This window comes from Syngnathus typhle, linkage group LG8 (genome assembly GCF_033458585.1).
Source record: "Syngnathus typhle isolate RoL2023-S1 ecotype Sweden linkage group LG8, RoL_Styp_1.0, whole genome shotgun sequence".
In the NCBI taxonomy this organism is placed as follows: Eukaryota; Metazoa; Chordata; class Actinopteri; order Syngnathiformes; family Syngnathidae; genus Syngnathus; species Syngnathus typhle.
The window spans coordinates 5786200-5800121 of NC_083745.1; positions in this window are offsets into that span (position 1 = coordinate 5786200).

Sequence of the window (13922 nt, forward strand, 5' to 3'; positions counted from 1 at the left end):
GGAAGTTTGTGTGTTTAATGAATCAAATACAAGGCACGGTCATTAAGTGTAAAGATAGGCCCTATTAGGAGGTCTCTGTGTGAAGTTCCGTGAACTGTGTGCAACACGGAAAGGGTTTATTTTAGTACGCTGATTCTCAGATGACTGACTGCAATACCTGCTTTATGGAGAGAGATTCTGCCTATCAACATTGGTAAGCCAGCAGCCATCTGGTTCACTACTACTTTTTTTTTAAGCATCCAGTCTGTTCAATGTGAAGCTTTCTTTCCTTGTGTATTTAATTCACTTCTGATAGCGTGATTTTATTTTTCACAAGTGTTGGAAATAATATAATTGTACCATTTTATTGATAATTCTTTAAGTTTGCAAAAAATAAAAAAAAGTAGTATTTATTTTTTAAAGTTGTCCTCTGTCAAACTAGAAAGCCACAGAATTCAACAAGTCATGTGTGCGGGTCGGAAGCAGTCATGAGGCGAGACTGTACTGAACATTGCCCTGGGTCTAGAGTTGTAAAAAGCTTGGTCACTTTTCCCCGAACTGATGTGAAAAACAGAAAGATATGCTGTCTACAGGCCTTCTGGGGAAACATTTATAATTCACCATTGTTTGTGAATGCGTGATCACTGGTCAACGCCGTTATGGTAAAAAATTGTTCTAAAGATGATAAATAAAGTACTGATTGTATATTAAAATGTAGGTCAAGGGTAGCTGCAGCATTTATTTTTCTTTGAACCACTACATCTTCTGATCCGGCTGGATGGATGGCAGTGAACAAAGTCAGTGGCGGGCAGGGAGCTTCTTTGTGGTGTGGCCGGCTGGGTGACGCGCCCCGGAGATCTTCCTGGCTGCTTCACCGCGGCGACTAACGCAACGGGGGATTCAGAGCTTTTTGGCTGTTACGCAGAGCCTTATGTTGGCTGTGCATTGTGGCCAGGAGATCCTCCCGGCTGCCTCACAGGCGGTGACTGGCTAACTTGGTCGGTGGCAGATTCGGAGCCCCCATGTCTTGCTGAAAAATGTGGAAACCGCAAAAAGCCCACAATGTTATCCATCCATCCATTTTCTGAAATACTTCACAGGGGTCACGGGTGTGCTGGAGCTTATCCCAGCAGACTTTGGGTAATAGGCTGGGTACACCCTGAACTGGTCGCCAGCCAATCACGGGCACACAAAGACAAACAACCATTCAAACTGGAGTGCTCAATCGGCCTACCATGAATTTTTTTGGAATGTGGGAGAAAATCAGAGTACCTCGAGGAAACCGCAGGCACGAGGAGAACCTACAAACTCCACACAGGAGATTGGACAGCAATTTATTGTTTGGTGCTTTATCATTAATTTCAATTCGGTCGGGGTTTGTTTCTGTTCCGAAGGTAACTTTTTGTCACTGAGATCATCTTGGACTGTGCGAGGATTTCAAAGCAAAGATCACACACGCCTCCCACTCGTTCCTCTCGACTGCTGTTGCTAGGCCACTTCTAGGGCATTCACAATAACACATGAAAGATTAAGTGTTGCCTGCCCCTTTGTCATACCACACACACGCGCACACACACACACAAAACACACACTCGCATCTGCCTGTACCTGCAACACCCTTTGCACTCTCATCTGCATATCCCTTGCTCTGCACTATAAATTCCACCAGAAACGGGCACTTATACTTTCATAAATCTCCTCCATGTCACTTTCATATTACAGAGATTTATTCACAACCGAACAGGGCCGAACAGAGTCAAGGGAACAAGGGAGTCAAGAAGGGAGAGAAAAAAATAAAAAAGTCTCTTTACGACCTGGCACAGCAATGTAGGGGGTAGCGGGGACATGTGCTTTCCGTGTGCGTTTTTAACATGTCAGTGCATATGCAGTGTGTTCCATTTCTACTGTATTGAACGTTCTGGATATGAATAATGTTTAAAGTAAGAACGCTAGCATTTAACACAGTAGGTGTCTTTGGGGCGTTCACAATTTCCTTAAACTCCATTACAGTGTACAGTATGGTGGAAACTCTTTCACCTCTTCAATGACATCGACTGTTTAGCGAAAAAAAAAAATCATATAGAAAACTGGAAATTGCTTGCTAACCATTTTAAACCTACACTCTGCTGTTTGGTACAATTTGTTTCTCATGCTGCTTGAACAGAACCCGCTAACTCCAAAAGTGGCAATTCAGATATTTAGTTTCAAAGTAATTCTGTTTTTTGATGTGCAGTGTGAATGAGGTGGAGCGGAAGGGAATGTGAACACGAGAATATCACCAAATTATGTGGCAGGAAAAATTGAACAATCTTGGTCATATGACGCAAATATAAAAATGTAAGTGTTGAACTCAGTTTGAAAATAAAAAAGCCAACAAAATTCGTACAATGCATACTTGATACTTTGCCTATTCAGTACGTCAGTATGCTTGTCGTTCTTTTGATTCATTCTTTAAATTATTACCTTCTGTCACCTTTCCAAAGTGTTCGAGTTTGGTTAAACGGAGAGACCTTTAGAGTTTTAGCAAGAAGATGTGCATGTAGGCAGCACCGTGCTCTTATCAGTCTCCCTTTCTTTCACTGTAAGGAATGACTGTGATTCATGTATTTCTTGAGAAGACCAACTTTAATTTCTTGTAACGCAGTGTCGATCTCAGTCATTGGGCCCACAACCTCTGTTTCATCACTCTAGTTGAATTCTTTCTGAATTTCTACCTTTATTGCGTCTTAAATTTTGCAGCCATCTCTTGAGGAAGGCATATTTTGTGTTTCCATTATCATAATTCATCAACAATTATGCAAGGACACAAGTCACACTTGTCTCAATGCTATGTCATGCATCGGCATGACCAGTACTCTGGACAGCTCATCCCTCCTGCCCCTCCCGTTCTGTCGGCAGCATTTACGCCGATTGGCCGCACCTCCGGGTCATTTCCACACCTGCTCCCAGCTCGTTAGCCGCCCTATATAAACCCCGCACACCCGGCGTTCTGTTTCACTTCCTACTATTGTCCTACCTGGTGTGTCGCCATGTTGCTATCTGTTATGCTACCTGTCTGTTGCCCCACGTTTCCTTCCTGTATGCTACTCGTGTTGCTCCCTGTTGTCCAGCTTTCCCCTTTCCCCCAATTCAAGTCCGTGCCGCTCATGGTCGCCCTGTCTCCGCCAGTGACATTCCGAGAAGAAAAAAAATTACTAAAGCATCTTTCCTAATAATGAAAATCAACCAAATGATTGCTATCAACACTGTACTGACGTGCACAAGAGGAATCACTATCATAATCTCAAAACTGTTTCATCAACGTCACAGTGTCACATTCACTGAGTGTTAACCCCCCCCTCCATGTTTTCCTCACACAGCCTGCAGTAGCACTGAGCCATGGAAATGTCAGGGGTCAAGTTTATGTTGACGCTAAAGCGCTGGTCACCCAGGGCCATCGTAAAGGTCAGCACCATGGTGACAGCCGGTTTATATTAGTTAGTGAAGAACATGAGTCAAAATCCCACCCTTTGGCAGTGCAATTTCATTTTAATTATTATTATTCTTCACATCTCTGCTTCTTTATCAGATATCCTGCTGCCAGAACTCGCCTGTTCTGCAAACAAATGAAATCTCAGTCCCTTATTGTCAGATGATTTAATTTTTTAATCTGGTAAAATGGTTGATTTACAAATGTTAAACATCACTTTGCCAAAGAATGTATGACACTGAAAAGTCTTAATAGATTTCATTCATGAAGTGCACTGAAACTTTCAGCTGCTGCCAAGATGTTGGTGTCTAGGATGCTGGCTGTGATCCAGGACCAAATCAGGTCTGCATATGGCGTCTCAAAAGACAAACAATAAATCACAAGCTCTGACCTTTGCTGGCATTGGGGACTAAATGCTAGAGTCAAGAACTGTATTGAGACCTGGATGAAAAGTGATGAACCGCAGATGCCCATGGTCCACAAACACCACCTGGTGTTACTCACCTCCCAACCTACTCATGTGTCATGTGTTTAGCCTGTTCCTCTTTCCTATTTAAAAATTGATTAATCAAAGTAAAAAATTGGATTAATCACAATCCACATGGATCTATTTTTCCACAAAACTTTTATTTTGTGTGGTTCCTAGATCTGCAAACTACATCATAAAAGCTTCCCACAACTTTTGAAAGCACCGCCATTCTATGTTCTATTGTCAAGCCCAATAAATTCATTATTGAAGAACCAAATGTACCACACAATGCCCGTGGTCAAAATGTGCTAAAAATGCATCATTGTACATTTGATCTTCTCCACCACCAAAAGAACTGACAACAGGCAGAACAGACCCAAAGTGGCCTGTGCGAACCCAGTGACACATCCTATTTTTTTAACATCCTAAAACATGAGCTATTCAACTCATAATATGGGGGGGGGAATGACATGGTGTTCTTACTTCTCTTTTTGTGTGTGGTGTACTCAAGATGAGTAGCAAAGCACACCACACACACACACATCTTCTAAGGCCCGGTGCACTCAAAGATAATTGTGCTCTTTTGGACCCGACTTTGCGCCATTCCTGACTGGAGATGACACATTGCAAACTATCATATTATAAAACTATCCTATAGGATTATTCTGCGATTTAGGATGTGCTAAGAATGAATTTGTTCCAATAAACGGATCCAAAATAGGTCAGGCCCAACAATCTTAAATATTGATCAAACAGGTTGAAAACAAGTACCTGGTAGACAATTGCCGTCTGTGTTTGACAACACTTACTGGAGCTTCTCTTGGTGGCTCCAGTAACGTAACATCGCCGCCACAGACACGGAGCTGCTCATTCATGGGTTGTGTAAACTACCAGATTTTGCTGTGTATTTCTGATGATTGTGACAAAGTCCCATAGCGAAGTATTAGATTAAAGAAGTGATCCGAATATGGCCTTGTGCCGCCATCATTATGCACGGCCATACTTTGCAAGTCAAAAGCACGTATTTATGCAAGTGAGCAAACTCATGAAGTCTTCCTAATTGGCCAAACCATAATATTGATTAGTTGTTAATGTCAGCTCGTCATCGATTGTCTTCAAGTCTGACATGACAAGGTCTTTTAAAACACTCATGAATGTAAATGTTACATTTAACTATTAAAATGTTTTTGAAATGCGGGATGACGGCAGTTGAGGGAAAAAAACACGACTCAAGGTTCCTTGGTTATTTTTCCAATCACTCTACAGTTGATACATACAGTATACAAATGAGAAAAATCACTGTATATGTTTTTTTATTATTCAAAAAAATAGATTAGTGGCTGAAATATTTTACTGGAATTCAAAAGACAGCATAGGTCTAAAATACTTTGAAGAATTTGCACCATCAGATTCAAAGTAAATTAACACTAAGGCCAATTGAAAAATTCTCACAATTTAACTGACTTTGGGCAATTGATGAATGGATTGGTGTCAAAATAGCTCTTTAAATATTTGAAAATTTTAAATAAACTTCACTTTCTGAAGTTGATTACATGTTCTTATGGCCCATTAAGAACTATCAAAATTCTCTTTAAATGAACTGAAATTCTCACCAAAAATGCCTTGCCACCTCTAAATTACACAGATTTATTTTACTGTAAATTACTTCCTGGATTAAGTGTAGCATACAACCTTACTCAAAACATTAATCAAATAGAGGGCTTTCAAATCTGGCATTTTACAGTGGGAAAAGACATACTACTTTGTGTCGTGCAAATGAATGGAAGAGGCATTTAATGACAAAAGAGGTGGCCTTTTCCCTTGGCTGCATAATTCCAAGATGGAGGGAGGGAACGGGGCTTTATCAAACTCTCTGAATAGATAAATACGATATATGAATGCTCATCATTAAAGTATTACCAAAAAGGCAAGAGGGAGGTTTAATAAGGGAAGTACGTTGGAATAAACAATCCAAGAGAGGCAGGTAAGATTTATTTTCTACACGATTGGATAAAAACAAGAAAATGTAAAAAAAAAAAAAAAAAATCGTGTCATCCCCACTTTTCTATTCAGCAGATGTCTGAATGGTTGTTAACATCGCCTCTTCTTCTTTGCCTGATGGGGTGAAAGAGAGCTGCTGCTCCCTAGGACACAAGAGACCTCATTTTTATATATATGAACGGCCCTGAACACTGCTGAATGACACACTACAAAGGTTGGATGTGCTGGTGCCCTTTCTCTCTTAAATGGTACGTTGGCATTTAGCTTCACACGTGTCAGCGGAACACACACCTCTCAAGTTTTGGACCCAAAATGTGGAGAAGTGTGTGGGGAAGTGTGTGCGGCTCTGCCTTTTTTTTTTTTTTTAATAGTTACCAGCCACAGGAAATGTGAAGGTGCGTACGTACAAAGGAGGACTGGGACTAAAAAATGGAAAAGGACATTTTGCTAAAGATCAGCTTGCTACCTGGTCAAAATGTATTCCTGCATTTGTATTGCAATATTCTATTCGATTGTGACATCAACAACAAATATGACGATCATGTATTGTTTATCTGATCTCGACAACAAAACAAACAAAACACAAACCATGCCTGAGGGCAGTTTTGTTGACCTCTCTATTTCACGACTACAAGATTAGTCTATTATGGCTAATTACATTACGACTAATTTTCAAAATCAAACTGTTCAGAAAACAGAATAATTATGTAGTACAAAACAGAGTTCAATTGTGTCCAGTAGCCATTGTTACAAGCTGTGAAGCTCTGACCATGTCATTTGGCACATCACAAATGTCTTTGTTCACACAAACAGACGCACAAATGCGTGCTTATAATAATGGCAACATTACAAGGAAACTAATTACAGAGGAGCCCATTTTGCTGATGGCATCCATGGATGAGGTCGGTGGTTTTGTGCGCGGCCCGGGGAAAACTCACGGTGCCTCCATGGGCCAGTCCACCCTTGTCCCTGTGTGAATATGTATGAGTGAATGATAAAAGCCAGAGAGGAGGACGACAGCAGATTCACATGCACGCTACATTTCACAGAAAGATAATTTACATTTTGAGACCATATTATGTTAATTTGGAGTGGCTTCTCCAGCTAATTCTATTACACAGATAGCTCTCCCATGTCATCCAGGGCAGAATCATCTTTTCGCCAAGAATGCACACCTGCTGATGAGGACCAAAACATGACGAGAAGGACTAAAAACAAGTGGCTGTGTATTGGAATTACATGTGTTCATTGGAGTGTGTGTGTGTGAGAGTGAAGACACACCTATTTAATATACTTACAGTACCAAAATCATTGATTTGCTAAAATGGTGTATCAGATTTTGTTTTGTGCATATTAAAAAAATAAAATAAAAGGCAATTGCAGTGGGGGGGGGGGGATATTTTTTGGAACTCATCGTAACAAAGAAACACCAGGCAGCTAAACACTCACCACTACAAGAAACATGACATGACTTGTGACAACAATTCAACAAAGGCTGAAAGAAAGCCGGGAACTAAATATAAAAAAAATAATCAGACAGCAAGCTACACCTGTACAAGACCCGCTCTGCATGAATTGCATGAATTTACTCATTATTTAGCATATCCAATTCCCTATCAGGCAATCAACAGTGACTCTAAGGCACTTGAAATGTTTTGTTGTGTCTGGATGAAAATGATGAATGTGAACTTTGTGCTTCTCTCTGGTCTGTTAGAGGCCACATTCACTGCCCCCTTCATCTCTCTGAGCAGGTAGGGATCATTAATGAAGTGGCCTTCTCATGGATATTGACTAGGCTGTCAGCTGGCCTGCCACACTCCCTAATAGGAGTCATTGGTCTTGGCTGAAGACCTGACTGAGGGGAGTCTGAAAAGAAACAAAACAAGTGGATGTGACATTGTTCCTCATAGTGGCTTTTTGCCTTCAATGTTGGTGATATGGGTATATGCCTGCTGTTAGAAATGAAAAATACAATTTGACCTAAAATGCTAACTGGAGTGCATGTCTGTATAGAACTGGAGGGTAAATAGGTGTATTGATGAAAAAGCATTTTTGTCCCTTTTAATTAAAAATAAATTAAGTCAATGAATGACATCAAACCACATATATAGTAAAAGATGTAATTTGCTTTTTTTTTTTCAACTATCAACATTCACTATTCAGTTTGTACATCAATGCCAAAAGCCCAAATAAATAACGAATTCATGTCCAGGATTATATTATACTTCTTACCACATGTGTAAATACCCATAATGCTATTATATCTGGATTATGTTTTCACATGTAAAATCGCCCCGTCCTCAAATTTTAGTCATATAAAAAAAAAGAATTTCCATCAGCATTTTGCTTGAATGTGAATTCACATTATGCTGTATGAATGTATCACAACAACCTTTTCAGTGGTCCTGTCCTGACTAAAAGCCTCTTTGACATTAACATGCTGTCCTTAAAAGGTAGACGGCTCCAATTTTCCTTTGAAAGGTGTAGCCATCATAGGTACTTCTCAAATTCCAGCCTGCTGTAACCTTGAATAAAGACCTGTACACTCTCCTTTCACCCCCTCTGACACTATACTTCCTACTCTTCCATTTTCTCCAGCCCAACTCTTTTATATCAAAGAAATCATGCAAAAACAGCGCAGTGGGAAAGATAATTTACCCAAATAAGACCTTCAACGAATACACCAAAAAACAACAACTGGATTTCCATAATGCATTATAATGGATAGTGGATGTGTTTGAGCGGGTGAGATCAGAAGGCAAAGGCAAACACAACGATATACTTGACAAGCAGCATTTTGTCAGGCTGTTAGAGAAAGTGGAATTGGCATAATGAGTGAATTCATCCATATTCTCATTTTCTTTGCCCTCATCTTTTGCTAATATCTTTGACCATGAAATTGGAACATTACAGACAGAATATAAAACGTACACGGATGTTTATTGAGTTAATTGCATTTATCAGTTGATGCCAGGAATATACTGCAAAACTCAATAATAGTATAATAATGCAAGCATGAAAACAATAATACATTGTTGTGCAGTTTATTCAGTAACTTCTATGTTTGCACAATAAACATGACATTCTTGGAATAGGCACAGAATAAGGTTGTTGTAAAAACTATTGATACTTGTGATTTTAAGTTCCTCAAACACATTTATTCTTTTCTGTGAATTATTTTATTACTTTTACTTTTTTAACTGATTTTTCTTTCTGTTAACCCAGACAATGTAAGTAGAATATTTTCTTACAGTGTATAAATGTTTTAATTTATTTCATATTGTTATCAATGGTCATATGGCAAATACAAAGATGTTTTAAATTTTACCATTGATAGTTGTGTTGGTATGATTTGAATTATTATTGTACAAATAGATGATATGATATTTCATATCTCACCGTTTCGCAACCTCACTTTTATAAATGTGGTGTGCATTCAAGATAGAAAGAAATTCAGCACACCCGCCGTACAGAGAATACAATATGTTGACTTCACAAGCACTCTACACAAGTGTTCCTGATTATACACATGAGAAACAGAAATGTGAAGCCATTCCATGCAGATGACTCTAGACTATAATCTGCTGTGGTACGGGTACATTCCACAAGCCTGGAACACAGCCCATGGTGCTCAGCATCCTCTCTAATAAACGTTCCAACGATGCTGTAGGCCAGAGTCCAAGCATGGGGCCACTGGGGGTTAAGCAATAATTTTTTTGTGACTGAGAATGCTGTGGTAGTCCTGCTTACCAAACTGCATGCGACCCTAAAAGTGCTGGGTTTAAAAAGTTTAACCCAAATTGGGTTGCTTGTAACCCAGCATGTTTAAGACATTTGTGGACATTTCGTACAGATTTCAAATTTCATTGCACTAATACATTTGACACCCAACCCTTACATCAGCTCATGAAGATACAAAATCAACAAAATATAGATCTATCAAAAATAGATCCTGTGATCTAAATTGTGAAATTACAGTATTTTCTTCAGGAGTCTGGTGGCCTTGAAGATAATAAGTGCCTGGCCTCCATGATCTAACAGCGATGGAAATTTTACACATACATAGTTTGCTTCTGCCACTGTCCATAGCAGTACACTAACTACTTATTTATGCAACCTATTATTTTGTTAGTCACTCGTGGTTGTTTTTCCCAATGTATCTTTGGAACTTACGCACACTTACACGGGAGAGTCTCGGAAGTTCAAATATGGTAAACTATCCTCGTCATAGCCCAGGGATTGTGACCTTTTGTCAATGTTTTTATTTTGATCTGACTTGCACTTCTCCTTTAGTTCTCAATACAACTACAGCGGGCCATCTGCCCACACAGTACGTAAGTCTTCCCTTAAACAGAAGCGCGGCCTGAGGAGAGTGTCCCACAATACATCTCAAAATCTTTCATTAGCCAGCCCCCTCCATTTCCACATACTGCATGTCTCTCTGGCAGTCCCCTCGGCCCCGATCTCCTTTGTGCTGTGATATGAATGCACTTTGATGGTTAAAAAGTGTCTCTGTCCTTTTTGACATGAGCAGCCTGTGCCTGCCCTGTTCAGCCAGTAATTAGCCTGCTCTTGTGAGCAGTTGGGTACAAATTATACTCTTCTCTCACTCTTCCTCTCCCCCTCCCCACTGTTCATTCATTTATGGGCAAGGTCTGCATCTCACCATTCCCTTTCCATCTGTCTCTCACTTCCTCTAACTTCTTCTAAAAAGTATTCAAGTGTACATATTTATATGAATGGCTGAATATCCCTGCTTTCCATTCCTGTGGATAGTGTCTGTTATCTGATCAATATAATATTATTATTATAATTATCATTATTAATAATATTATTTATTTATATTATTATTTATTTTTTATTATTTTTATTATTAAAAAATATATATGCAAGCTAGTATTAGTACGTGTTTGCACACCTCCATACTGCTGATAAAAATGAGGTGAAGAAGAGGCCTGTTCCAGCACTTTCTTTCTGGTTCTAGAGGTCTTTGGCTTGTTTTTCCTGTCACATATTCCAAATTCCTCCACCAGGCTTCTGTCCACAATCTACACCGCCAACAATCACAAATGTCATCTGAGTATTTCTGCACGTGGCAGAGCTCACACTCGAGTAGAGCATGAACAGGACACTGTGGTATATCTTTGTTGGCAGACCACACAGAGAAGCTCACCACGTACGTACATGAAGGCTTGCACGGAGAGACGTCATGCGCGCGCGCGTGTGTCTGTGTGTGTGTGTGTGAGTGAGAGAAATAGTGTTCAAGCCTCTGTGCGTGCGTGCATGCTTATATTACATACTATGTATCAAATTTTAGCATTGAATATTTGATTGTTTCAACGATTTCTCACACCTAATAAAGCACTGATGTCGATGTTCAATGTGCATTTTAACATTCATCCACAGTTCAGAAGGCACAGGTCTGACTGAGTGGGGAAAAAGTGATCAATACTCACAAAAAAATATATGGGACTTTATTGTGGTAATCAATAGATTGTACTGTAACTATGTTAATGTTATTAGAGGAAACCATGGAAAGGCATGGCAAGTGTTGGTTGAGTACCCAGCTCCCTCTTCACCTCCCCCTGTCCTTCCATCCCCTTCCCTCCCATCTCATGCAATCTATTTTGGTGCAGCTGGGCAGTTCACCTGCACCGTGTTTGTCCATGAAGGTCGCTTGTGTGTTCATCTACGGAAATTAAATGTCGTTTGCATCCCTGCATGTGCAACAGAGGCTGTTCCTGTGAGACTTTTTTTTTTTTTCTATAAAAAGGACATTCACACAGTGTTCTTGCAGATTCTAGAATGGTCAATCTGTAACAACCTTAAACACAACACCAACTCAGAACATGAGTCCAACCCTAAATCTTTATCTTTTAGCAAATTAACATACGTTTATTTGTATTAACACGATATCAGGGCTAACCATAGGTAACCGTAATTATACAAACAACGGATCACTGGGTGTTGAATTATTGATCACCGGGGATAAAACAGAATTTTAATTCAAAGCAATTTAGCCCACTCAAATGGAGACTGCAAAACAACTGGATGAATAAAGGCAAAGTGGAAAAATTTGAGATCTAAAAGCACCACGTGAAATCAAAATGGTTCTGAGTTTGGCAGGCACACAGCATTCAAAGCTTTTTGCTGTAATGACTGACATTATTACAAGCATTAGCCCAATTCCCTAACCAATGGTGCTGCTCTGTTGTGAAATGGGTCAGAAACATGCAAACACTTGTTTCAGGTTTGGTTGGGAGATGTGGTGAAGCTGTTGTATTTCTAGGTTGGCTACTGAGGAGAGGCAAGAGGGCAAAAGGGACGTGCTGGTATAATGCATTTACTAATAACTGTTTATTATTGTTGGTTCCCCAGGGGGAGCACTTTATGGAAATGTCTGCATATGAAGGGCAGAGGTGGGAGAAGGCCACTGGGGAAAATTAGTGTTTTAGATTCCCACAGTGTCCTAGCAGCTGCTTGTGAAGTGTCACCCTGACAACTCCCGATCATACATGTGTTTGTTGATGCTCGCGCAGAAGTAAAACATTGGTGTCATAGGAAAAAAATATTTATTTTTTTGCGACACTTATTTCATATGAATCTCCTTTCATTTCCACTGTGAATCAGATTACATATCCACAGTTCACACTTTGGAACAAAGTGTAATGCTATCTCATTAACACACACACACACACATACATATGCAGCACACAAGTGCACCGTCTCATACTTTGGCGAGGTGTGATCTTGCTCTTGGGTGCATATATTAATTAGAGACTTTGCTTCTAATAACACAAAATGACAACTGCAGTGCATTAATGAACTGACTGTTCTAGTGACATGCCAAACACATCTCTGCAATTTTGCATATATTAACACTGTCTTGACCGAACAGACGCACCATGTACAGTTATTTGTTGGGTGTGCTGTTACTCTGACAATGCAATTCCTAATCAATCATTCACGGCATTTTCTTCAGAAATGACTTTGCAAAAATAGTTCATTAGTGGAGTATGCCATGCACAGCAGCAGGCATTCACCTGATTTATTAATGGATACTCAGTGAAACCTAAAACATTGTTCATCATTGATATTCAGCCAATGGAAAATATGCGTGGTAACTGCCTGTATGTTACTGTACACTCATTTTTAGCGCTTAGTACTTTCTGTTGCTAAATTTTCAGGCAGGTTGGGGGTGAATCAACTCTCGATATGTCCAGAGAGGCGCTACACGGGACCCGCCACTGACTTGCACAAGATGAAATTTCACACGATTTTACGGCGAGCGCAAGTCCACCAAAATAGGGCCCTAAATTTTCATTTGAACTATTTTTTTCCCAGTTTCCATCAAGACAGGTACTCTGGATTGCACCAAATTAAAAGGAAGGTGTTCTTTTGGAAAGAGGTGGACGGAGATGGACGATATACTATTTCCACCATATATATAATAAGAAGAACGGAACAACATAGACAGGCATGTCCACAGAAAAGAAAGGAGGACCCCAAACTGGATTGGCAGTTGATATTCTGCAAAAAATTGGAAATACCAACGGATTGCACTAAACCCAGAGTGGAACAGACGGAAGCTCCACAGGCGACACCTGAACATTTCATTATTGTCGTTGTGGGGAGCAGTTAAACCAGCAGCTAGATGTACGCCATTGTTTTTGGTAGTGTGGTCATTATTGTTGACGATTGGAATGAGGAGCTTCTCTATTGTGAATTTTCACGGCACAACAAATGAGCCCACCCTCTTTGGTTCAGTCAGCAGTTCATTTGCATTTCAAAGAGAAAAAACATTCGTTGGAGGACAATTGTGTCAGAATTGTGGACAGAAAGGACCAATCGTTTGAGAGGGAAGTGAAGGAAGCCATCTCGTGTGTGTCATGCTGTACTAGAAAGGCCCTCTCTAAACAGAGGAGGAGATTTGCAGCCATCACCTGTCATCAGTTTACAACAATATCCTGACATCTCTTCCTTCAAAGATTGTCATACAACCGG